The sequence below is a fragment of the Diabrotica undecimpunctata genome, chromosome 5 (genome assembly GCF_040954645.1).
Source record: "Diabrotica undecimpunctata isolate CICGRU chromosome 5, icDiaUnde3, whole genome shotgun sequence".
In the NCBI taxonomy this organism is placed as follows: Eukaryota; Metazoa; Arthropoda; class Insecta; order Coleoptera; family Chrysomelidae; genus Diabrotica; species Diabrotica undecimpunctata.
The window spans coordinates 155,750,585-155,775,223 of record NC_092807.1 but is presented as its reverse complement, the minus strand read 5'-3'; positions in this window follow the sequence as shown (position 1 = coordinate 155,775,223).

The following is a 24,639-nucleotide window of genomic DNA, read 5'->3' as shown; positions in this document are numbered from 1 at the left end:
AAGTAAAAATAGACATTTTTTTCAAATAATAATTGCTTTCATAACAATTTAATAAATTGTTATATTTAAAATTTTAGATCTTAGGGTGTGGCTTAGCTGTCATTTTAATTGTTCTTCGTTTTAAGATTTAGTATTAACATATGACAGTTAGCTCTATTTTTGACATTTATTAAATATCTAATCATATTTGAGATTTTGTTTTGTTTATAAAACAAGGTTAAAATCTATGCATAGTTTTACTTAAAAATATATTTTTTCATTTGTAATAATTTATTTCTGCTACAAATTGTCGGCCATTAACAATTGTAAGTTTTATAGTATCTCCAACTTCTAGAGTATGTAAACGAATAGGACATAGTAAGTCTGTTTTTGATATTTTGTATTTTATTGTTATTATCTTTATTTGTAACTGTTTGTGGTGAAACAACAATAAATGTGTAATTTTCTCTAAATCATTTTGTTTATTTCTTTTATTAAAACAGATTATAGCCGCTTTTGTGTTTTTTAGGAAGGAAGAGCCTTTTCTTCATCCAGCAGGAAGTTTCCTCTAAGCGGCGTCCTTATTTTAAATAGCTAGAGAACCGTCTTGTATTGTGTTTGTTTCAGGAGATTTATGTAAGTACCCCTTTATTTTATTTTTGTAGTTGCCCCAATTCAATCCCATTGTTTTATTCACTTATCCACGACCCAGTTCTCCAAATAAACCGGGAGAGCCGTTCGCATAAGTTTCGATTTGTTTTGCTTGTCCTATCTCCACCCCAATAATTTTTATCCCCAATTTTTAACCCCCCATAATAATACCCTACGTGGTAGGCAAAATATTCGTTACAATTCAACATGCTCTTTTAACGTTTGGAAATTCTTTCAAAGTGACCACTCAACCCTCTCTTCTATAAGCTGCTCTGCCAAAGGAACTAGAAAACTCTAGAGAGAACATATGTGGAATCTCTTTATAGTAAAAATTTGCTTTGAGACTACCTGTTTTCTTATTTATATCATCTTATATTTTCTCAGAGTAAACTGCTGCTGACATCGATAATTTATAAAAAAAATTTCCGCCACCATATAGCAAATTTTCGGTTATATAATATTTATTTAATTACTTTATTTAATTATCTAAGTGTCGCAAATCATACATAAAAAAATAATCTCAGGGTGCCATTTTATTATACAAAAAAAAATAAATCAGCTTAGGTTATACTTAACTTTTCTCGTGGCTTCCAGTATCTCTTAGTTGTTCCTTATCGGAATAAAATAGGAAAAGGAAATAAATAGAAATAACATAAATAAACAAATACCAATATCTTTTATTATCAAAAGAAATAATATGAAACTTTATCGAAATATTATAAAAAGAAACTTAAAAGAAATTTATGGTATTTTAAAATAGCGATCATTTTTAATCTTCTGATGGTATAGAGTCTTTTATTTGAAATATACAAAAATTCTGTCACAAAAGATTATTGACTGACCTTTTAATTCACACACGACGATGTCTCCTTTCGATCAAAACAGCTCCCTCTTGTTGATTATGTTAGGCTACCAATCAAAGCCTTCTCCGTTCTGAGTATCAAACTATCAGCATACCAGCAACTCCTTCTCCAAAACACGAGCAGGCTTATTTTACCAGTACTCGTTCAAAAAACTCCAAAATTCTCTTTACTCTTTTATACACTAACAATCTCCTGAGACCCAAGTATTTTTTTTTACTTGGTGTAGTTAATATTTTTAATAGTTATAGTTCTTGTGACTTACTCACTTGGACTTTATAGAAGCAAGGAGGTGTTCGACTTCTCAACTTAGACCTATCTCTTGTTACACCTTTTAGTCACCCACTTCTAACTATTAACAAACTGGTACTTGCTTCTTAACTGACTACACAAAACTTCACTTCTTTCGGATGACCATCACATAATAATCTTTCCTACTTCAAACTTTCAAAACATACACTCTCTTTCATCCCCATTCCAAACTCGCTAAACAATCAGAAAATTCCTATATTTCGCTTCTTATTTTTCATCAGAAACACCCAAGCATCGCTTATAAACAACTTTCTTTAAAAATAATAACAGTTTTATCTTATACTTTTTAAATACAATAACTACCTGGTGGCTTTGGCCTTTCCAGCGAAACAAAACAAAAGGCTTTTAAAATATTATATCTACAAATACCGGGAAACAATTGTCTATTTACATTTAAGTATTTACTAATGTTTTCAGTCCTTCAGGGTAAAACTCATTATGGATAAACCCACTGCTTAAAACTAACTTATAATAAATATTTACAAATCGATGTACAGGGAGCGTTGCAAATTTATGTGCCCGCGTTCTATAACAATATTTTTATTCTATATTTGATTGATAAAAAGAAACATAACCATATATTATATATATATATATATATATATATATATATATATATATATATATATATATATATATATATACCTATAAATAATAATTATGCAAAATTAAAATGCATCAAAAGCTGTTGTTCGGTTATGCAAACCAGACCGACAACTAAAAACAGAAATCAAATATTCAGAATATAACAATATATTGGTTTAGTTATGTTATAACAAACATTTGTTTTACTGGAGCATGCATAGAAATTTAATTGAAAAACTATGCAAAACAGCTTTCTCTTTTGATTCGCCTTTAAGCTGATAAATATTCAAACAATAGCTGAAATTAAATAACAATTTGTGTAAATAATTCAGGATTTGATTACACTGGGGACTGAAATTCAATTTGAAAAAGTGATAATACGAATATCTGTACAATAAAAAATTTTGTTTTTAAAATGTAAAACTCAATAATCTGTTATAATAATATAACATAAATATTATCTTTGAATTTTAAATGTTTTTTTTAATGTTGACTAACTTTTTTAGTAATTTAAAAAAAATCAAAATAATCAAGTCTTTGATGTTATTTTTAACCTAGATATTATAGAGAGAAAGTTTTAAGTGTAAAACGCTCGATTTTGTAGATTTTGGTGTGTATAAAAATCGTCAGGCAACATTTGCCGTACAAATATAATTTGCCAAAAAGTCTCATCCCCCCTAGAGTGATAAGGTTATCTTACCTGTAACTCACCAGTACCGATAAGAATTGACAGCATAGTTTCTAAAGTTTATAGTATTTTAAAGTATTGTTTTAGACTGTATAATTTGAAATAGAGATAGTAGAATTATTTTTGACTAGGTCAAATTGTCATCGAATGCCATAGTCTGTGGAGTACGCATTTCGATGCGCATCGCCCCGCCTCGAATTTTTCCATTGGCTCTTGACCTGGAAATCCCTATTTATCGCTCGAACAGCGCATATAAATATTGGCGATTTTCAGGTCAGCCAAGTCAGTCTCTCACGGGCTCTCCGAGAGCTTAGTGCTCTCGGGGCTCTGCTTCCTGCATTTATTTTCCATACTCTGTGGCTGAGAATTGTTTCAACTTAACTTGGTGTTTTATTTCGACGAAGAAATTGTCATGTAAGAAATATCTTGCCTTTTTCAAGGCAAGACACCGAAGATAAATATTTTTCAAGTCCATAACCCGAAAATGGACTTAAGTAGAGGAGCTCTCGACAGTATATTCGAAGCCCTCTACAGAGCACCCGGAGACAACAGAAGGTGGTTAGACCCTTATTTGTTCCCCCGAGGTGACAAAATGACCCATTAAAAGTCTCCCACGGACGTATAGTTTATTGTTATTAATTCTCGTATTATTTTTTTTTTTCCACGAGTCGACTTATTTTGAAAAAAAAATTCTAAAAATGCAAACAATCAGCGGGCAATAATTACGTTAAATTTATTTAATATGTTTAATGTTTTTTTACCTGTTTCAATTCATTTAATATATATTTAAGTTTTTACCTAATTACCGTACATAGTAAGAATCTTTTAATATTCTAATTGGCCACAGAAATAAATAACTAAGAGCATTTTCCTTATATTCATACAAAAAACAACTGTTTTCGATCAGTGTGTGTAACACAAGTTTAAAATGTATTTAAAATCTAAATACAATGCATTTTTGCGTTATACCAAAAAAAAAACTAACAATTTCCGTTATCGTTTTTACAGCGGTCAATTCATAGAACCAGAAGCTTATTGCCGGCTTGCAACAAAAACCAATCTATTTTCTGCACAAAGAGAGTTCAATATTAAGAGATTTATCCCTTTAAAGATCAATCGTTGTGTGTATCAAAGAAAGATATTTTCATTAGTTTGTACAAAGCGTTCTTTCCATCAGTTTAATTTCAATAAAATCATCGAGTTTCCGGAGAAAAGACAGGGAAATTGAAAGCTCAAAAGACGTCAAATTTGATGCAATTATTTTGTAATTCTCGTATTTAAAAAAACAAAATTACCGTTAATAAACAAGGTGCATTTTTATATTTTCTAATTAGAAAGTTAATATGATTGTAGGCGATGAATAGGTTAAGTTTACGTTAAATTAATCAAAATCGACCTTTTAAATAATAAAAATAGTATAGTTTTGCCATTATTAATAACTAGTAATTTTGCCCGTCACCATGAGACGGATCATTTTTTTAGGATCAACAAACTTAAAATAAATTTTTAAAATAACAAACTTCTTGCATAAAAGGGCCGGTCTTTTCACCTCCAGATAAATATTGTCCTACCTGACGTTAGTTATCTAAAGTGTAGACCTTTATTTATAAAATAAATTGTACTTGTCTTTTCACGTCAAATTATGTTGCAGTTACTTATCGGTAAGATAAATGTAAAATTTATTTCAGGGCACACAAATATTTAAATTAATTGTCAAAGAAATCACAATAATGTGTTAATATCTCTGTTGATTATACAATTTGTGGTGGCAGGAATAAATTAAATTATGTAAAGACAAATTCAATCACGAATAAAAAAATAATACATGTTTAATGATTCCTCTCAGGTTTTTCCACAACACTAAAATATTATAATAGGGTTAGCTCAAACATATTCATTTTTAAAAAGTTCAGTAATGTCTTCATTTAGTAATTCATTTTCAAAATTGTCTTAATTTTTATCTCTCGCTAGATTATTCTCGTAGAATGTTGCTGTAGATTAGAACGATTGCATCTTTTTAACCTTACAGTCACTTCCACTGGATAAAATAGTACCTAAACCTTCTCTTGTCACCTCGGGGGAATAATTAAGGGTCTAACCACCTTCTGTTATCCCCGGGTGCTCTGTAGAGGGCTTCGAATATACTGTCGAGAGCTCCTCTACTTAAGTCCATTTTCGGGTTATGGGCTTGGAAAATATTTATCTTCGGTGTCTTGCCTTGAAAAAGGCAAGATATTTCTTACATGACAATTTCTTCGTCGAAATAAAAACACCAAGTTAAGTTGAAACAATTTTCAGCCACAGAGTATGGAAAATAAATGCAGGAAGCAGAGCCCCGAGAGCACTAAGCTCTCGGAGAGCCCGTGAGAGACTGACCAGGATAACCTGAAAATCGCCAATATTTATATGGGCTATTCGAGCGATAAATAGGGATTTACAGGTCAAGAGCCAATGGGAAAATTCGAGGCGGGGCGATGCGCATCGAAATGCGTACTAGTCCACAGACTATGGCATTCGATGACACTCTTGCATACATAAAAAGATATGTTGCATATCTGGTTCTAATATGAAATTCATTAAAGAAATTGGATTGTTTAGTGAACTTCTTAAAAATGGCTTTACTTTATAAACAGAATCTCCTTGTAAGCACCCATTTCTATTATCTCCACTTAAACTTCCTATTAAGAATACAATACAGAATTATTTATTTTTACCTGGTAGGTACCTATGTTACGTTCCAAATTTAAAGTAGAAAGTCCCACCTCTATTTTATCAAAATTTAAATAATTCAAGACGTGTAAGAGCGGTTGCCTATACTATATTATAAGCAAGGTGGCGAAAATAAAATTAGTAATTTTTAAATAGGGGTAATGTCTGGCAAATTGTGCTGAAGTTAAGGGAAAACTTCCTCTTTTTTGTGATGAAACTAATTTAGATCGTTCTTTCTAGAGTCATCTTGGAAGAATTGGGATCATAAAATTGAAATGTTTGAATCTCGGTATTATTCGGTGACCTCCGTGTGTCAAGTTACAAGTGTTCGGAAATTCGACGGAAAGGGAGTGATTCTAGGGGATTCTAGGTTTGACGGTGTTACTGAAAGGTTGAGCTAGATTAAAAACGGCATTTTGTTTTTTTGCTGCTGTTCCATGTGGGATCTGGACTAGTCCGAACCGTTATATTTAAGGGGAGTTGCTGCCTTCGTGGAAGGGTTATTTTTGGAATATCCACAATTTCGCTAAAAAAAAAGCGGATCTACAGTACACGTGAATACTGGGAGTCGCATTTAGATCAAGAAATTAGCCTTAATCACGAGTCCAAAAAGCCGACTACGTTTCGGTCCAATTTGGGATATTTCAAACCCCTAATCTGGCTAAGAAGGGTGAGTGTTAGAACATTTCGTTTTTAATTAATTAAAAAGTTGTAGTTATTTTTTTTATCCCATCTCTAAAAAGCTATTCACATTTATATCAGTTTTCGTACATTCAAGTTCGGAGAAGTTTTTTTTTGTATTGCTCCATTATCGCCAAAAGGCCGATAAACAAAGTGTTAAAATCAATAGATTTATTTCCAAATAATTATTTGGTATTGATATATTGGTATATTCCAAATAATTACATGGTAATTAATGTTTTCTTGCTTCAGGGTTTGTATTTTTTCTTCTTCTTCTTCTTCTTCGTATTTTTCCGTCTGGCTGTAATTTTCAACTTTTCAACATTGTCACACAAGTCTATGTACATCGGCAATCGTATGGGATGTTGGATTGAAGACACGCTGAACTGTAACTGGAATTCCACGCGGTGAAGTATATGAAAATTCGAGGTATGGATCGATAATTAATTTTCAATGGAAGATTTAAGCGCCGTCTAATTTGTTTACGGAATACAATAGTTTTTTTTAAAGATTATTTGCTGTTAGTTTTTATTTTCATATTTACAAATACTTTATAGTTTTTTTTTAAAGATTATTTGCGGTTTATTTTATTAATTAAATATTTACACATACCTATTTTAATTTTGTAAACTGCGTCAAAGGGGGGGTTATATATTTAAGATTTATTTTTTTATATTATTTTCTGCGCACGCACTTGAGCTCACGTGGTGTCCTATTTGCGTTAATTATTTTTTTTTTTGGTTGGTATTGAACCGCACACCCCTTAGCGTCCGGTACTTTTGATACGTCTTACCTTTTATTTTGTTCTGTTAAATAGAAATAACTTATGCATTTTTGTTAGGCAAGTAGAAGCCGCATTTTTATATTATTTTTTTTTTTATTAAGCCTATGGTAAAGTTAAATAATATTGTAATATGTATTTATTTTCAACTATCTTGGGAATCTATTTATTAAAATTGACTAAATTCTAATCTGACAATGTCATTTATTTTTTTTATTTATTCAGGTTGTATACTGTTACTTAGTATTTTAGTAGTAAACCTATTGGTAAGTTGGTGGTTTATTGAATAGTAACGTAGGGAAGGCTGTGGGCCGATTTACCTGGCGCCCCTGATATAACTTCGGATTTTTTTGTTTTGTAGACCGCACGACCATCTCCACTGTTTTGTCTAGCCGCGAGCCATTCCCAGACTGTCACCGTATAGTACTTTTCTTTCCGGGTGTACGTCTGATTTATATTTGGTACATTTTGTTACTTTTTTTATATAGATTCGGTTTTGTACGCCACACCTAGATTTATTTAGCGTATGGCATTTCGACACATCTACAATATTACAATAAACATTTGAATAAACGATAAAATTGACTCGGTATAAAAATACTTAAGTCATGCCCAGTTCATAGGCAAACGTCGAGGTTGTTTATATAATTAATTAACTCGATTGTTGCAAACAGGAAGTCTTGTGAACTGCCCTCATAGGCTCGCTGGTGGCACTCCTCCATTATGTGCTTGATAGATTGGACCTCGCCGCAGCTGCATGACGGTGATGGTCAGTCAATTTTTGGTTGAATCTTCTATATAGCTATGAATCGGCAGCGGCGTGTTGCTAAATATCTTGTTATATTCTTTGGTATGTAGATTCAGTCGGCGAAGATGTGGTGGTGGAATGTCGCTCAGCACTGGGAGCCAATGTGTTGGTATAGATTTAAGTACTTCAGCGATCATTTTCATGGTGTTATTTAGCTGGACAACTATCTTTTTAACGTGAGCACTGTTGATCCATATTGGGATGCAGTATTTAGCTACCGAATAAACAAGAGCTAAACCTGAAGACCTGAGTGTGGATGCCGATGCCCCCATGTTGTACCGCAGAGCTTCTGAACGATGTCATTTCTAGTTTTTAGCTTCTTGGCAACCATACTTAAATGTTTTTTAAAGCTTAAAGTTTTGTCCAAGACCACGCCTAGATATTTTGGATGTTTATTGTGGTTGAGTCGTGTGTTATCAAAGTTAACGTTAGGGATTCTTGATGCCAGATTTTTGTTAAGGAATAATCAGGTCACTTTGATCTTAGAGGCATTGGGGCGAAGTCTCCATTTGTAAAAGTAATTTCTCATAACCTTTAGGTCTTTTGTAGAAATCCGCTTCTAGTGAATTTCTTTGGGATAATAAATCCCAGTCATCAACATAGCCAAACTTTGTTGATGTTGTTGTCGGCATGTCTGCAATATAAAGGCTATAAAGCAGTGGTGCAGATACCGAGCCTTGTGTCAAACAATATTTCTGTGGGTGCTTATTTCGGATCCTATAGTTACTTAAAATACTTTGTCGGAGCATATTTTCTATTAATCTAGCGGTGAGTTTTCAAGGAATAGTGCATAAATGTTTATATATCATTTGTGCAACCTGTGCAACCTCGAATTGGTCTAAAATCTTGCTCAATTGGTATAGCTTTGAGGATTGTTGGACTTATTCTGTTATTGCCTTTCGAGTAGTTTGTACATTATAGACAGTAGAGCAATTGGTCGATAGCTTTTTGGATGGTCAGCTGGTTTACCCGGTTATAGTCCCCAGGTACCTAGAAAAACATATCCAAGAAGTATCACGAAATTGTCAGAATTTAAAATCAATGTTTGGTAATATATAATATATAGAAGATTTATTGAAAGTATTGAAAATTTTTTACTACACTCTGGATATTTTGTATACTTACTCTAAGTCTTTTTATATATAATTGAATGTGTTTTATAATTATTAGAAGACTATGACAATCTAGGTAATATGTGCATATTTTTCCTTTTGGAATTCGATTTTACTATCGTTGAATCAATAGTATCAATATCTCTAGAAAAAGCCTAATTAATACATTTTTTAATTATCAAAATTATGAAAATATTATATCTTTAAACTAAGTAAATACAAATATGTATACACCTCCTTTTCTAGTTATTTATTAACAACTATTTACAATTTTTTCACTGTCGGTTTTCACCGTCGATCACTGTCAGTTTACTTAATCTTAACTTAAATAAGTCTTTATCATTACGAAAATTAAAATGTTCAGTAAAATTCTTCATCAAATATTATATTCTTGCATTAAGGTTATAAACATTAAAGATTATGCTAATTATTCGCTCCGTGCGTAACCATGGTAACCTTGAAACGATGCTAGCGTGCGTAGCGGGGAAATATGACAAAATTGGAACTATCTTTTTACGCATAAATTTTATAAAAAATAATAGTAAAAATAGTGAGTGTAGTTTTTATAGGTTTCCAAAGATTACATATAAATTAGAGAAAAGAAAAAGATGGATTCGTGCTATCTTAATATGAAAAAGTAAATATCACATAATTTCATTTTTATGCAATTGAAATAGGAAAAATTTAAATAATTTATCTTAAATGATATTTCATAAGGCTTCAAGCCAACTGCAGCCTGCCTGATGACTTTAGCTTTTGTATTATAACTTTTACTATTATTGTTTGTAATTACATGCTCTTCCACATGAAAAATTTGATTTGCCAGTTCTAGATTTTTTCCTTTTCTGTATGACGTTTAAAAGATAAATTATAATGATTTTTTAGAGGCCCTGTTTTTAATACTACATTTATTTTGTACATAAAGTGAAAAAAATATATTTAAAAAACTAATTATTAATAATTGTCAATTTCGTATGTATTTAACATATGTTTAACCTCAAATTGGGAGGTCCAAAACTGTCAGATGAAGGCGGTAGGGGTCGCGTCAGTCACGAACGGAGCGAATACTCTCCGAGTTCATTAAATCTTTTAATATTTATGTGTCTAACCTACACTAAACAACAATAATTAGGTTATGTTTTTGACTTCGTGAAAACCTACAGCATAATCTTCTTCTTCAAGTGCCGTCTCCATCAATGGAGGTTAGCGGTTATGGTGGCAAACGTTTGTCTATCTTCAGCTGTTCTTAAGAGTTCCTCAAATCCAAGTCCTGTCCAGTTTCTGATATTACGTAACCAGGACAATTTTTTTCTTCCAATTCCTCGCTTTCCTTCTATTTTGCCTTTTATTATCAACTGAGGGATGTAGTATTTCTCGTTGCGCAACAAATGCCCTAAATAACTGGTTTTTCTTCTTTTGACTGTTCTCAATAGGTCTTTTTCTAAATTGAGTCTAGCTAGTACTTTTTCATTTGTTTTTCGTGCTGTCCAAGGAATTTTTAAAATTCTACGGTACACCCACATTTCAAATGCCTCGATTCTATTCAGGCTCTTTATTTTTAAAGTCCATGTTTCGACTCCGTAGAGAAGAACAGACCAGATAAAACATTTTACAAGTTTTAATCTCAATTTAATATTTATATGTGTATCGCAGAATAGAACGCGCATCTTAAAGAAACTATCCCTAGCTTGAGCAATTCTCGCTTTAATTTCTTGTTCTGGGTCCAGCTTGCAATTAATCCAACAGCCAAGGTGTTTGTATTGGTTTACCTGTTCTAAAATATTCCCATTTATTTTTATAGGTAAGGGGATATTCTGTTTTCTTTGGATCACCATTACTTTTGTTTTTTTTTCGTTGATCTTCATTCCAAACTCTCGACAAGCATCCTTAAGGTGGTCTATAACCCTCTGTAAGTTTGTGTCTGTATCAGCCAGTAGGACAGTGTCATCTGCATATCTTATGCTAGATATTGGTTCTCCATTAATTTTTATTCCTGTGGAAAGGTTTTCCAAGGCTTGCTTGAATAGTAGTTCCGAGTAAAGATTGAACAGCATAGGGGATAGTATGCATCCTTGCCTTACTCCTTTATTTATACTAATATTTCTAGATGTATGATCGTCGATTCTAATCTTGGCACTCTGCCTCCAATATAAGTTCTTAATTAATCGGAGATCTTTGCTATCCAAGTTGATGCTCTGCAAGGAATTTAACATTTTATTATGGTTTACGCGATCAAATGCCTTTTCAAAGTCTACAAAACATAGAAAGACATCCTTTTGTTGGTCGTAACACTTCTGCAGCAGTACTTGTAATGAAAACAAGGCCTCTCTGGTCCCCATTCCGGCTCTGAATCCAAATTGATCGTATCCAACTTCTTTTTCACACCTTTTGTATACCCTATTGTGAAGTATTTTTAATAGAATTTTAAGCATTTGGCTCATAAGACTTATTAATCTAAAATCTGCGCATCTCCTGGAGTTAGCTTGTTTTGGAATGGGAATAAAAATAGATTCTAACCATTCCTCTGGTATGCAGCATAATAACGAACTACAATAAACACAACTTTTTATTCAGTACTTTATTTGGCAAATAAATATTTTATATTATATATTTCAGATAATTGCAATTTATTTTATCTGTCAGTTTATCTTTTCAGATTTCTTTCCTAGATGGCGTCGTTGGTTTACTGGACAAGCAGTGTGACATGTCATTATAGCCTTTTATATAGATATATTTAGGTTGTGATGAGCACAGACCAAGTCGACAAGGCGTTTAAATTCCTCAAGGAAAATCAAGTGTTCGGATTTTAAAAATTAGTGTAATTAAGGCAAAATCTTTTAATTATAATAAATGAATTCAAATTAAATTTTAAAATAAAGCATATTATTTATACTAAACTAAAAAAATAAAATCTAACGACTCAGTAACTCACTTCTTATATCTACGTCCATTTTGTGGCGCAACCACTTTATTTTGTGTTTCTTCTCCAGATGCAAACACTTCGTAAGCATCAAGATTTCTCTACGTAATAAGGGAAAATAACTTTAGAGTAATATATGTACTGAAAGTATGGAGAAATTATGTTTGCGAAAGCTAGTCGGGACGCTAGACATAATAAATGGAGACAAAGTGTGGACGGGATAACATCTGATCTGGGTTTTACCCGAAAGACTACGGCATGCTCCTTCAGACGTTAGGACAAAATTATTATTGCATTTTTTTTACATCTTATCTTCTAATTTACATTATTTTAAATTATGTAAATTGTGGTATTATTATTTTTAATAAATAATTAATTTTCATAATACTCAAAGGTAAACTCTTTAGACTTAATAAATTACAACCTAGACCAGCATACAAATTAATTCAGGGAAATACTAGTAGTTAAAATAATATTTGGAAATTTAATTTTTTAATTGAAACTGTTAAGTATATAACAAATAAATTTTAATAACACAGAAAGAAAATGTTTAATGAGAGATAAGTGGTTTTCAGAATGTTTTGAGTTTCGTCTATAGGAATGTTTGTAAACAGTGAAACGATATTGAAACTTACTATAATATCTGACCGTGAGATAGGATATTGTTATCCGGGCTGGATGGATCCTACGGGCTCGAGACGCCAATTATTTTATCATAAACTGATAAAAAAATTTTTATTGAATTTTATGCATCACTGAATTTGTTTAGAAGTATGTTTTCTTCAACATAGTCATGAGCTATTCAAAATGTTTATTATCATTTTTGAAATTATTGCGTCGAAAGAACTTTGTCACGTAAAGGGGCAACATGGGCCCGTCAGACCCTACTTGTATTTATACCTAAAGTCTAAATCTTTGTTACAGAAGTTAATCTGGCAGTAATGGTGTTTTTGTGGATTATCTAAACGACTTTTTTGATTTCGAAAATACAATAATGGAAAAACAATAAAGGAAAACCTGAATGGTTATCAACGGAACTAGAAGAGACAGTTCTCAAGAAAAAACAAGCATATCACATATGGCATCAATCCAAAAATCCTCAAGACAGAGCAATATACGCTAAATGGAATAGAGAAGTTAAAAAAGACGTGCATAAGGCGAAAAATATAAACTGGGAGGCTAAGTGTGATGAACTGGACAGATTTATGGGTGGAACAAAAGTGGCACAAGCTTGGAAAACATTAAAGCAGTTTAGGAAAAATGAGAAAAATGAAGACAACATTTCTCTCATAAAGTTAAATGAATGGGAAGAATATTTCACGAAACTGCTGAAAGAGGATAGAGTAGAGTACAGATGGGAAAAGATAAGGGAATTAATAGACAACAGAGACGAAAGACAGGAAATCCCTATAATAACATTTTCTGAATTGACGGAATCCTTAAAAGAGGTTAAAAACGGAAAAGCCGCAGGGCCTGGAGACATTCCCATAGAGCTGGTTAAATATGGGCCGACTGCACTTTTAGAATTAATAGTAGACCTTTTCAATAAATGTATGTGTGGAGACCAGGAAATTCCTAAAGATTGGAATAAATCTTACATAAGCTCCATATATAAGAGAGGGAATAAAAGAGACTTTTCCAATTATAGAGGTATTAGTGTGACGAGCTCTGTGGGCCGGTTGTACGGCAGAATATTAAAGAAGAGGGTTGAAAGACAGATACAAGATATTGAAGAACAAAGCGGCTTTCGTACCGGGAGATCCTGCCTTGATAATATATTTATCCTACGACAAATAATTGAAAAGCGTGTCGAAAGAAGTAGAGAGACCCATTTGGTATTTATAGACATTGAGAAAGCATATGATAGTGTCCCGTTAAAGAAAATGTTTAAGGTCCTCGAAAGGTCCGGATTGAATTCGACGTATATCCGAGCAATATATAAATTGTACGAAAATGCAGTTAGTTGTGTAAAAAATGGAACCAGAACCTCAAATGAATTTAAAGTCACTAAAGGCCTAAAGCAAGGATGCTGTTTGTCACCGACACTCTTTAAAATATACGTCCAAGAAGCATTGAGGAATTGGAGAAATAAATGTAGATTTATGGGCATCGAAGTGGGACAAGAAACTCTGTATACATTGTTGTTTGCAGATGATCAGGTGGTGGTTGCAACCGATGAGGAAGATATAAATTATATGAATCGAAAATTATTTGAGGAATATGCCAAATAGGGGCTTACTGTAAACATAAGCAAAGGAGAATATTTAAAAATTGGAGAAAATACCACAGATCTGAGGCTTGAAAACGCTGTCATAAAAGGCTGCAACCAGTATAAATATCTAGGAAGCATCATATCAGCAGATGGCAGAGTTAAAATAGATGTACAAAACCGAATAACCCAAGGGAAAAAATGCACACGAATACTGAATTCATTACTGTGGTCTAATAAAATAAAGATGCATACCAAACTTTGCGTATACAGAGCAATTGTAGAACCAATTACCACATATGGTGCCAAATGTTGGACGATGACAAAGAATGAACGAGATAAAGTTGTTAAAGACGTTGTGGAAATGGATTATCTTAGAAGGTCATGTCGAGTATCGAGAATGGAAAGAATCAGGAATGAGGATATACGAAACCGTACAGGAATTAGAGATACTCTTTCAGATAGAATACAAGGAAGGCAATTACAATGGTATGGTCACGTGATGAGAATGGAGGAGGAGCGGTGGCCAAAGAAAGCCTTAATGTATGTTCCGCCAGAAAAAAGAAAAAGGGGAAGACCGCCAAATTCCTGGAGAAGAAAAATTACAAAAACAATGCAATCTAGAGGCTTAGAAGAGGGAGATTGGAGAGATAGGAAAAGATGGAGGCTGAAATGCGGGAAGCGGCAATCGCCGTAGGACCCCCGTTATATGATGATGAAATACAATAATAAAGTCTAAACATGTAACAAACAATGTAAACATCTCTTTGATGTAAACATGAAAGAGATGCCTACAATAGGTGTATTCTATATAAATTTTAAAAACTGATAATTATTGTTGGAATGCAATGATATTGTTAGGTAGCTATCGATACATATTTTGAAACGAATAATGCATCTGTTATCAGTCGTTTCAATATATCAATAAAATGTCCGAAAAACTATTATCAGCTGCAGAATTGCAAGGTATTGCTAATAATTTAATGTGATTCCGATGAAAAAGAATCTCCTGAAGTAGGTGGTATTAAAAGTGACTCTAAAGATATAGATCATCTTTCACAAGCAAGTGGAGAGGATGATTAGTAAGTAGTATTGAGTGATAATAAAGAAGAATGTGTAGCTACAAGTTCCCAGATTTCAGAGTGTGTAAATTTTTAAACTAAGGATGAAATTATCTGGAAGAGTCAACCACAACCGACAGGACGTATGCGATCCTGCGACATAATAAAAAGCAAAGTGCAAAGTAATGTAAGCCCCTGGTTAAAGTGTAGATGATCCTGTTGATTCCTTTTGTTCGTTTGTGGACGAAAAAATTGTAAACGAAATCTTTACAGATCTGTATGCGTTTATTGGACTACTAGTAACTGCAGGGCACCTAAATGCCAACATCCATAATGTAGATATACTTTGGTGTAAGTTTTATGGACCTACTATATTTAAAGCTACCATGGGGTTAAAACGATTAAAATTTTGTTAAGAGTTGTTGTATTTGACGAAAAAGACACGAGGTCTGACCGAAGAAGAAACGACAAATTAGCAACAATACGCGATATGTAGAATCAAGTCAACCAAACCTTACAGAAATACTATTTACTAGGAAAAAACATAACGGTATATGAGCAGCTTGTTCCGTATCGATATAGGTGTCCTTTTAAGCTGTATATGCCTTAAAACCAAATAAGTGTGGATAAAAATATGTTGAGCCTGTGACTCAAAAACATATTACTCTTTAGGTGGAATACCATACACAGGAGAAAACGGAAATACAGTAGCCAAAGGTCTTGCATCTTAAGTTGTAAAGCAACTCGTTAAACCTTATTATAATTCCAATAGGAATGTGACTTGCGATAACTATTTTACTAATTTTGCTCTTGCACATGAATTACTGGCAAATTCACCAACTTTTACGGGCACAGTGAAAAAAAAAAAATAAGAGATTATCGAAAATTTTTACCTAACAAGAACCGTTTAGAGAAACCTTCAATTTTCGGATTCACTTACAACATATTTCTTGTTTCTTACATTCCGAAAAAACAAAGAAGAGTCCTAGTCGATGATGCTTACTGTGCAGGTGAGGTTGACAAAAAACCAGATATGATACTCTATTGCCCATAATGAGCAGACACGAATTGAGGACCAAAATGAAATTTTAAGTAAGGGTTTACTTTTGTACCTGAAAAAATCGCACGAATTGAGGACCAAGACTTCAAGAAGGTATACCTTGCCACCTGGAGTGGCAATGGTTAAAAGATAGGTATCAGAAAAGTTATGAAATACTGTATTGGATTTTAACGTTGTAGTTTTCGGAATTTGTTAGGCAGTTAGATGCTCTAATTTGCGCTTCTGAGTTTCGGTCATAGAATGCAAAGTGTTTAGGGCTATATATGGATTGAAATAATGAATAGATAACCAGATATTGAAAATATTGATATTTGTTACATCTAGTTTTCGGTTATTGGGATAAATCGTTTTACGAAAAAGCGCAAAACTGATCTTCCTAAGAATTTGGGAGATAGAAGAAGAAGTATAGTGTTTGAGTTTAGGAAATTTGGGAATAACTTTATGGTCTCGGCAGGCTTTTCTTAAGTAGCAGCAGACTGCTATATGATTAAGTGAGCTGGTAAAATTCCTCCCCGTATAGGTGAGTAAAATGTTCAGAAAGAATAAATATTTATAAATTATGTTTTAAAAAAATTTATGTAAATATTTCTCCTAAAGGTACTCAAACAAATTTACAAATCCTGTTAATTACATAACTTGAATATTTTCTAGAGTTTCTCTAAAGTGAAATAAATATTAAATCTGAAAAACTTTCACCCAAGTAACATATTACCGGCCATTTATTTAAAAACACACCCATCTTACACTGAAAATCGAGCTATAAAATGTTAAAAAGTTTTCCTAATTACTCCTAACGACAAACCAACTCAAGGGTCAATAAATCTCGCGTTCTTGAAACTGTTCGTACATAAATCTAGGTGAGAAAATGAATTCTCAGTAATTTGGCTTTCATTAGTTCCACTACCGTCCAAGTTCCTTGTGTGTTTCTTTATTTTTCCCGTCACGCTCTTCCACTTAACTTTAACTTATTCCATGCTACATGCATTTTAAACTAAACACAATGAAGTATGGTGCAATTTGTACAGAAGTGTACTTAAGACAATATTTTGGACATATAATATTTTGTTTGAATTTTAAAAATCATTAGGCTGGTTTTCTTGTATTTATTTTTTCTTTATGGCCAACAGTCACTTGAAAAAAAAAAGTTCTATCTATTTAAAAAAAATTCTAAAAGCTTAAAACAAAGAAATTGTATATCCTGGATACTACTTAACTTGTTCCTGGACCAACAAACCTTCTGAACAGAAATATTATTACTGTAAAATGGAGTGAAATTGATCCAAAAGGGGCTAGATTTATAATAATTGCGAATGATTCTGAATATTTTAATTTTCTCTAAGATCTAAGAAGCTTAACAAACGGTTGAGAACGTCGCTTTAGTTAGTAAACACTAGCAAGAAACCTGTGATTGTTTGGTTAAAATTGTAGCGTTTTAAATTTTTCTTTTAACTACGAAATACTGTTTGTTTGCAACGAAGTTAAAATTCCCCATTTCGTACATGTTATTTCTAACTATAATATTTCAAGATTTTTTTGTCGCTGAACAACGATTTGTTTACATTCAAATCCCCCAAATCTCTGAATACATTGTGAGGTAGAAAAATCAATATAATACGTGTTATTTCTTAATATTGGGAAGTAGTTTGTTTGAGGGTCGCTTTGTAACATAGTTGAGGCCTGTTTTAAAAACAAGAAATTTGTACTGATAAGCTAAGGTACGCTAATCTTTCATCGTTAGACCAAATAATCGAGACTCCATAATTTTGAAATAGCTCATAAGCTCATATTCTTGCTTTTCTGTAAAGACAGCCCGAAATTTTCCTGCTGTTTTGTCAATATGGTAATGTGGATCTTTCCTTTTTTTCTTAACATGTCTCTTTAGGGTCGTTTAGGAAACATTAAATTAATTTGAAGCTTTCAAATAAGCTAATTGACCAGAAATAACCGCTTCAACAGCATTATTCATAGCCTCAGTAGACCATGACTGTCTATTTGTCTTCATTTTGTATACTTGAACCATCTGAGATGGAAGAAAAATGGTTACGAACTTCCCAATTCCGTCCCAAGTACGATAGTCACTCGAAAACGACGGGTAAGAAAGTGTTGGACTTAACGAAGGCTAAATAAACATCCTGCTAGTATTACCAACTGAGTTGTAAAAAAACGCAAGCGTATGCAACTTACCTTGGTCATAAAATCACCACCAGTTACAAATTATAAGCAAAAATCACGCAACAATAGTTTCACGTTGTTAATGGCAAGAGAACTAGACAAACATGGCTACCGATCTTCACTTCCACTAGACTGATGTACGTTTACTTATCGCCGCTGGCGGCAGCACATCATTGATACTTAAAAAACCCAATCTTCATTTCGCCTCGCTAACCCCATTTCGCCACGTCTTCCCCTAATGTATTTTGTCATTTAAAATAGTTCAAAAATTATTGTTAACTGAATGAGGGAGTATGTAAAAATTTATAATTTTGTGGAATAATATATTGTTACCTGTGGTTACATCTAGGACATCAATGACTGTATAAAAAATAGTCGAATTCAAACGGCTTTATGGGTTCATAAAAGTAAATAAGGTATTAAGGGGGATGGCACGAAAATTATGTTACTCTATTACTATTTTAAAGAGTAGATGCGGTGTTCGTCCTTTCCTTTAAAGGTTACTTATAAACAAGTAGTATATGATAAAGTGGTGTTTAGTGTTAAACCAATCTTCCATTAAAAGTATTCCCTTTCGATCTAGTTAAACCATACACATCCAGACACGAAGTAACAACTAACAAAATTCTATAAAAGTCAGTATAATTTTGCTAAAACTCTTTGAACTTTTTCTTATCTGTTTCTTGTCTAGCATACCAAATTACAACAGAAGTTAAAAGAAAAACTTCTTTATTAACCGGAAAAGGACTAAAATTTTATTTTAAAAGCAGTCGTAAGCAGGAACATAAAATTATAAATAGTCCAAAGTGACTTCTGAGTCTGCTCAAAACACAAAAAGACCAAAAGGGTAACTTAATGTCTTTTGATGGGGTGGATAAGAGACTAACATTAAGTAGTTAAACTTAATGAGTAATAAAAAGCTAAATAAAATTTTATCATTGCTCAGTGCCATACTGATATAAATAAGGCAAGTAATCTTTGCGATCTGAAAAGACATTTATTTACTTTAAATGCTACATTTCTCTTTATGTACCAAGTTGACTGCTTTTGACTACGGGGTGTAACAAAGTTATAATTGCAAATCTTTATTTTCAAAGCCATGTGAAACCTATAAACCTATATATATATATATATATATATATATATATATATATATATATATATATATATATATATATATGTTTGTTTTGAGGTTTCGGCAAGGTCTCACTTGCCATTCTCAAGCCTGGTGGATCTACTTCTCGTCGTTACTCGATTAGTACTCTAAGTACTAATCGAGTATCATGACAGTCAAAATTAAAAAAAAAACAGGATCACATATTTACCTATCACAAATTGTTAAAGTAATAGTGAAGAGAGATAGCAAGATTTTACACGTTAAGATTGATGATAGCGAGGAGTAGATAGAGATGTACTTTTTAAAAACTTAGGTCAAATTATACCGGCGAACCGCCATCAATTTTGGGAAGAATTGCCAACTTACGATTATAATAATTTTCATTTTGTATTTTTAAATAAACGTTTTTCGTTAATACTTCAATACATGTTCATAAAAAATATTATTAAAATATTTAAATGTTTTGCCTTTTGAGGCAGTTATATAAATTTTATAATAATTACATAGTTAAAACCAAGCTTAACCCTTTGCAGCCCGAATTATGCTATTTGCATTAAAATGTATTTCTCAACAAAAATTGTGTTATTTATCGTAAAATTTAACACCAAAAATTGGAAATAATATTTTTTTATGACAACTTTTACAACCGCCATAAATGCTTTGGTGATATACAGAGAAAACAATTAAGATTTCAAACTTGCCAGAAGATTGTTTATCAAAATGTTGGGCTTTGAATTGATCCAGGACCACATATCTGAAAGAAAAAATAATCCAAGAATACCAAGGAGTATTCGTCAAAACATTGCACATTTTGGCCAAGATGCCCCTGCAGTGCCACCTGCCAAGATTCCAAAACTCATGGGAAGATGTTCAGTATGTCCAAGAAGCCGAGATCGGAAAACTAAATATTTCTGTTCAAACTGTGAATCATTACTGTGCCTAGAGCATGCTGTCAAAAGTTGTCAAATAGCGAATAATTTTTTTTCTTTTACTGTACAACCGGGCAGAGCTTTTCCTTGTATTATATTACTATTAGATTTTCATTGACTATTGTATTTTTGATCATATGGTGTTTATATTTTTTGGTAAGATTGTTCAGTTAAGTTGTGGTTTTTGCTTATGGAGAGTTGCCTATTATTAGTTTATTTTTAATTTCTTTTGAATAAAGGTGTTCTGATTATTTCTTTTTTGCTTAAATAGTCTTTAGATGATCACTTCAGACCATAAAATTAGAAAACATATAAAAAAACTGCCAGAAAAAATTCTGATTTTCTTAGAAATTGGGGTTTGTCATACCCCACATATGTACTAATGACAGAAAAATCCACGTATGTGACGCCGGGTTAAGACAGTGAGAGTTTTCATTTCTTTCACTTGTAATTTCCAAATCTTCCAATAAATCCAACTCCAATTAGTTTTTCTTGCTACTAATGTCATGTAAAATAGATGAACCAGTAATGATTTTAAAATTAATTTATATACCTACTTTAATTTAAATATCCTTAAAATAGTCGATTAAAATAAAATGACCCCACTTGTTTTAAATCTAATCGAAAATAAAAGCACAAACTAAAGGGATGTTAAAGCAAGAAAAATAACATTAGACAACCGGTTAGGATTGACGAGAGGAGTTAATAAAAACTCCAAGCACAGGGTATATATCCTTATCCGGGATCTCTTAACGAGAAGCATTTAACTAGAAGGAGCACCCTCAATGGCCAGGATAATGAGACAGAGCTGAAAGATCCTGACGAAGTTCTTAAAGGGCCTTCCGGCTTGCCTCATCTTCCAGATAGCATCTACGGATGCTGACACTCTTTGATACCGACAACTCTAATTTTGCTTAACCGTTTTGATTAAGCCCGGAGACTAGTGGAAGTCGAGCTTCTTTTTGTATATACAGTTTTAAATTAGCGTTTAATTAATATGCCTCTGTTACACTGAAATCTTATATACGATCCATTTTCTTTCTTTTAATCCTTTCGGAAAATTTTAAAGCGCGTTATATGTTATAATTATTTCAATAAGTACAATACACACATAAATAAAGAAATTAATATAATATATATATATATATATATATATATATATATATATATATATATATATATATATATATATATTATAAAAAAAAACTCAAAAAAACTCAAAAAAAACTCAACCGCACTCACAAAACATGAAAACGAAAAAAAACATAAATTTGATTTTGAGAAAACCAAGATCCTAAAAAGTGAACCCAACAGGAAAAAGAGAGAGCTTCTAGAGTCTATACAAATAAAAAAAAAGAATAATGCAATAAATGATAAAAAAGATGTCAAAAATTTGAACAAAATATATTTTAACTTAATTTAAAAACACATAAAAAGACAATCTCAGAACGCCTATGATGTTAAAATAACTGGTTGTTTAAACGATAAACTAACTTCAATAAACAACACATTAGATCTAAAATATATTTTACATGTAGTGACTTAGTGGGTATGTCCTATGTTTTTAATATTATTTTAATTGTGACGTCTACTTGTTAGTAACAAATTTTTACATGCTTGGTAAGTCAAAAGTTTAACTTTTAAATCGTATTATGTCTATCATAAAATGTTTTTAAGTCAATATTACTTCTTGAAAAAGGCATGGATTTCCTACCGAAATGTCGAAAAAATATATAAAAATGCCTTAGTATCAAATCAAATTTTTTTATGAACCTAAGCCCAAGAAAATCCACTAAAAAAATATATATTAAGGTTCAAGAACTAAACTCAAACATATATATATATATATATATATATATATATATATATATATATATATATATATATATATATATATATATATATATATATATATATATATATATATATATATATATATATATATTCTTTTTGAGATGTATTAGCAGCAATTTTATTTACCAAACTAATTTTATTTGGTGAGTTAAAAATATTTATTTTCTCTCTAGTTCAACTTTGTAAGATATTTTGTCTTTTTTTAGCAGCTTTTGATAATAATTGTAAACACAATTGAAAGCTCGAGATAATGAATAGTTAACCAATAGCACATATTATTGACTCCAACCCATCCAAAACATTTATATATTTTTTCCAAACGAGTCACAAGTACTTCTTTTTTCTTCTATATATATATATATATATATATATATATATATATATGTAAACATATAAACTAAAAATTAGTTTCGCATTTAACCCTTATATTAATACGGGGTTACTGTAGACCCCATGAAAACTTGAAAGTGGTTTTCCCTGAAATTTATTTTATTTAAAATTCTAAAAAAGTTGACTTCAAATTAATAATATGTTGTTTTCTATGTTTAGCTGGAGTACAGTTTTTGTAGCTTGCATAATTTTGCTAAAAAATTAATGTCACAAATAACGCTATGAGGGTTACCAGCGACCCCAATTATTGTTAAATACCAGTTTGGGATGTCCTTTTTATTTCTGTTGTTTATTTTAATATTGTCTTAATGCTCATAACTTTCTTGAGAATGAAGTGTTATGAAACATATTCTCTGCTAGTACAGTGTTTCTCCGATTTCCGTTTGTGTCATAGAAAAACAGATGTTTTTACTATGAATCACTCATTTTCCTACTTCACCCTTCAACCCAAATATTACTACGGTCCTTTTAAAAGGCAGTGTAAATTATGCGTAATTTAGGTTAGTACAGCTACCAACTGATAGATGGCTCTAGATGGAGTGTTTTCAAGAGCCAGCATTCGACAAGTTTTAACGATTTTAGTGCGCGCACATGCTGTAATTGTAAGGTTATCTGTGTTAATTGCCAGGTTTTGGACTACAAAATGGATGCTTATAATTGGAGGTAAGTCTAGAATTAAAAAACTGTTATTTCACGGCATTGGCATGTGGATTATTGTATAATAGGGACTTATGTACGTATATTCTTGGCTCGAATAGTTGTCACGTTGTTTCAAAGGCTCGCCGCTTGGGATTTCATTTTGTTCTTTTAAAAATACGGTAGTAATTAGTACTACCAACGTGCGTATTGTTTCAGGAGGCCTCTCAAATTACATGAGCTATTAGAAGAGCTTGATTCTGATGAAATCCCAGTCCCTCCAGATGGTTTGATCATATTTCCCCCAGAAAATGCCAATGATGATGTCACCGATTGCGACTCCGGCGATGAAGAACTAACTACAATAAATAATTTACCGGGTAGTCAGTTGAGAAACGATGTAGAACTTGTTTTTGACAACGCGACTGAATTACCACAAGATTCTGTGAATTCCAGCCTACCAGAAGAAGATTCGGATGATGACAATATACCATTGGCTTTGTTTCTTTCCAAGGAAAAGCTGCCCCATCAATTAGAGAAGAGAATATCTGCACACTGGATTCAAGGAGACTTGTATCAACACCCTGATTGTACTTACTGGAAAACTCAATTTGGTCCGAAAATGACTCAGTCGCCGATGGAAATTTTCAATTTGTTTTTTGATGATGAAGTCATCAATTTGGTTACCGAATACACTAACATCTACGCAGAACAAAGAAATCTTTTGAACGACATTACTCAAAATGAGATTTGATGTTTTATAGGCGTTCTTGTATTAAGTGGATGTGGTTGTGCCGAAAAGGTACATGTACTGGGAAAATCGTGACGATTCGCACAACGCAATGGTGATAGCTGCTATATCTAGGGATAGATTTTCCCACATAATGAAAGTTTTGCATGTTTGCAATAACTTGTCATTAGATAAATTTGATAGATTTGCCAAGATGCGACCCCTGTTCGACGTAATAAACAAAAAATTTATACAATTTTCCCCTTTAGAACAACATCACAGCATAGATGAGGCAATGGTTCCGTATTTTGGTCGCCATCCCACAAAACAATTCATCAGGGGAAGACCAATTCGTTGGGGGTACAAAATGTGGGTAGGAGCCCTTCGTCTGGGAT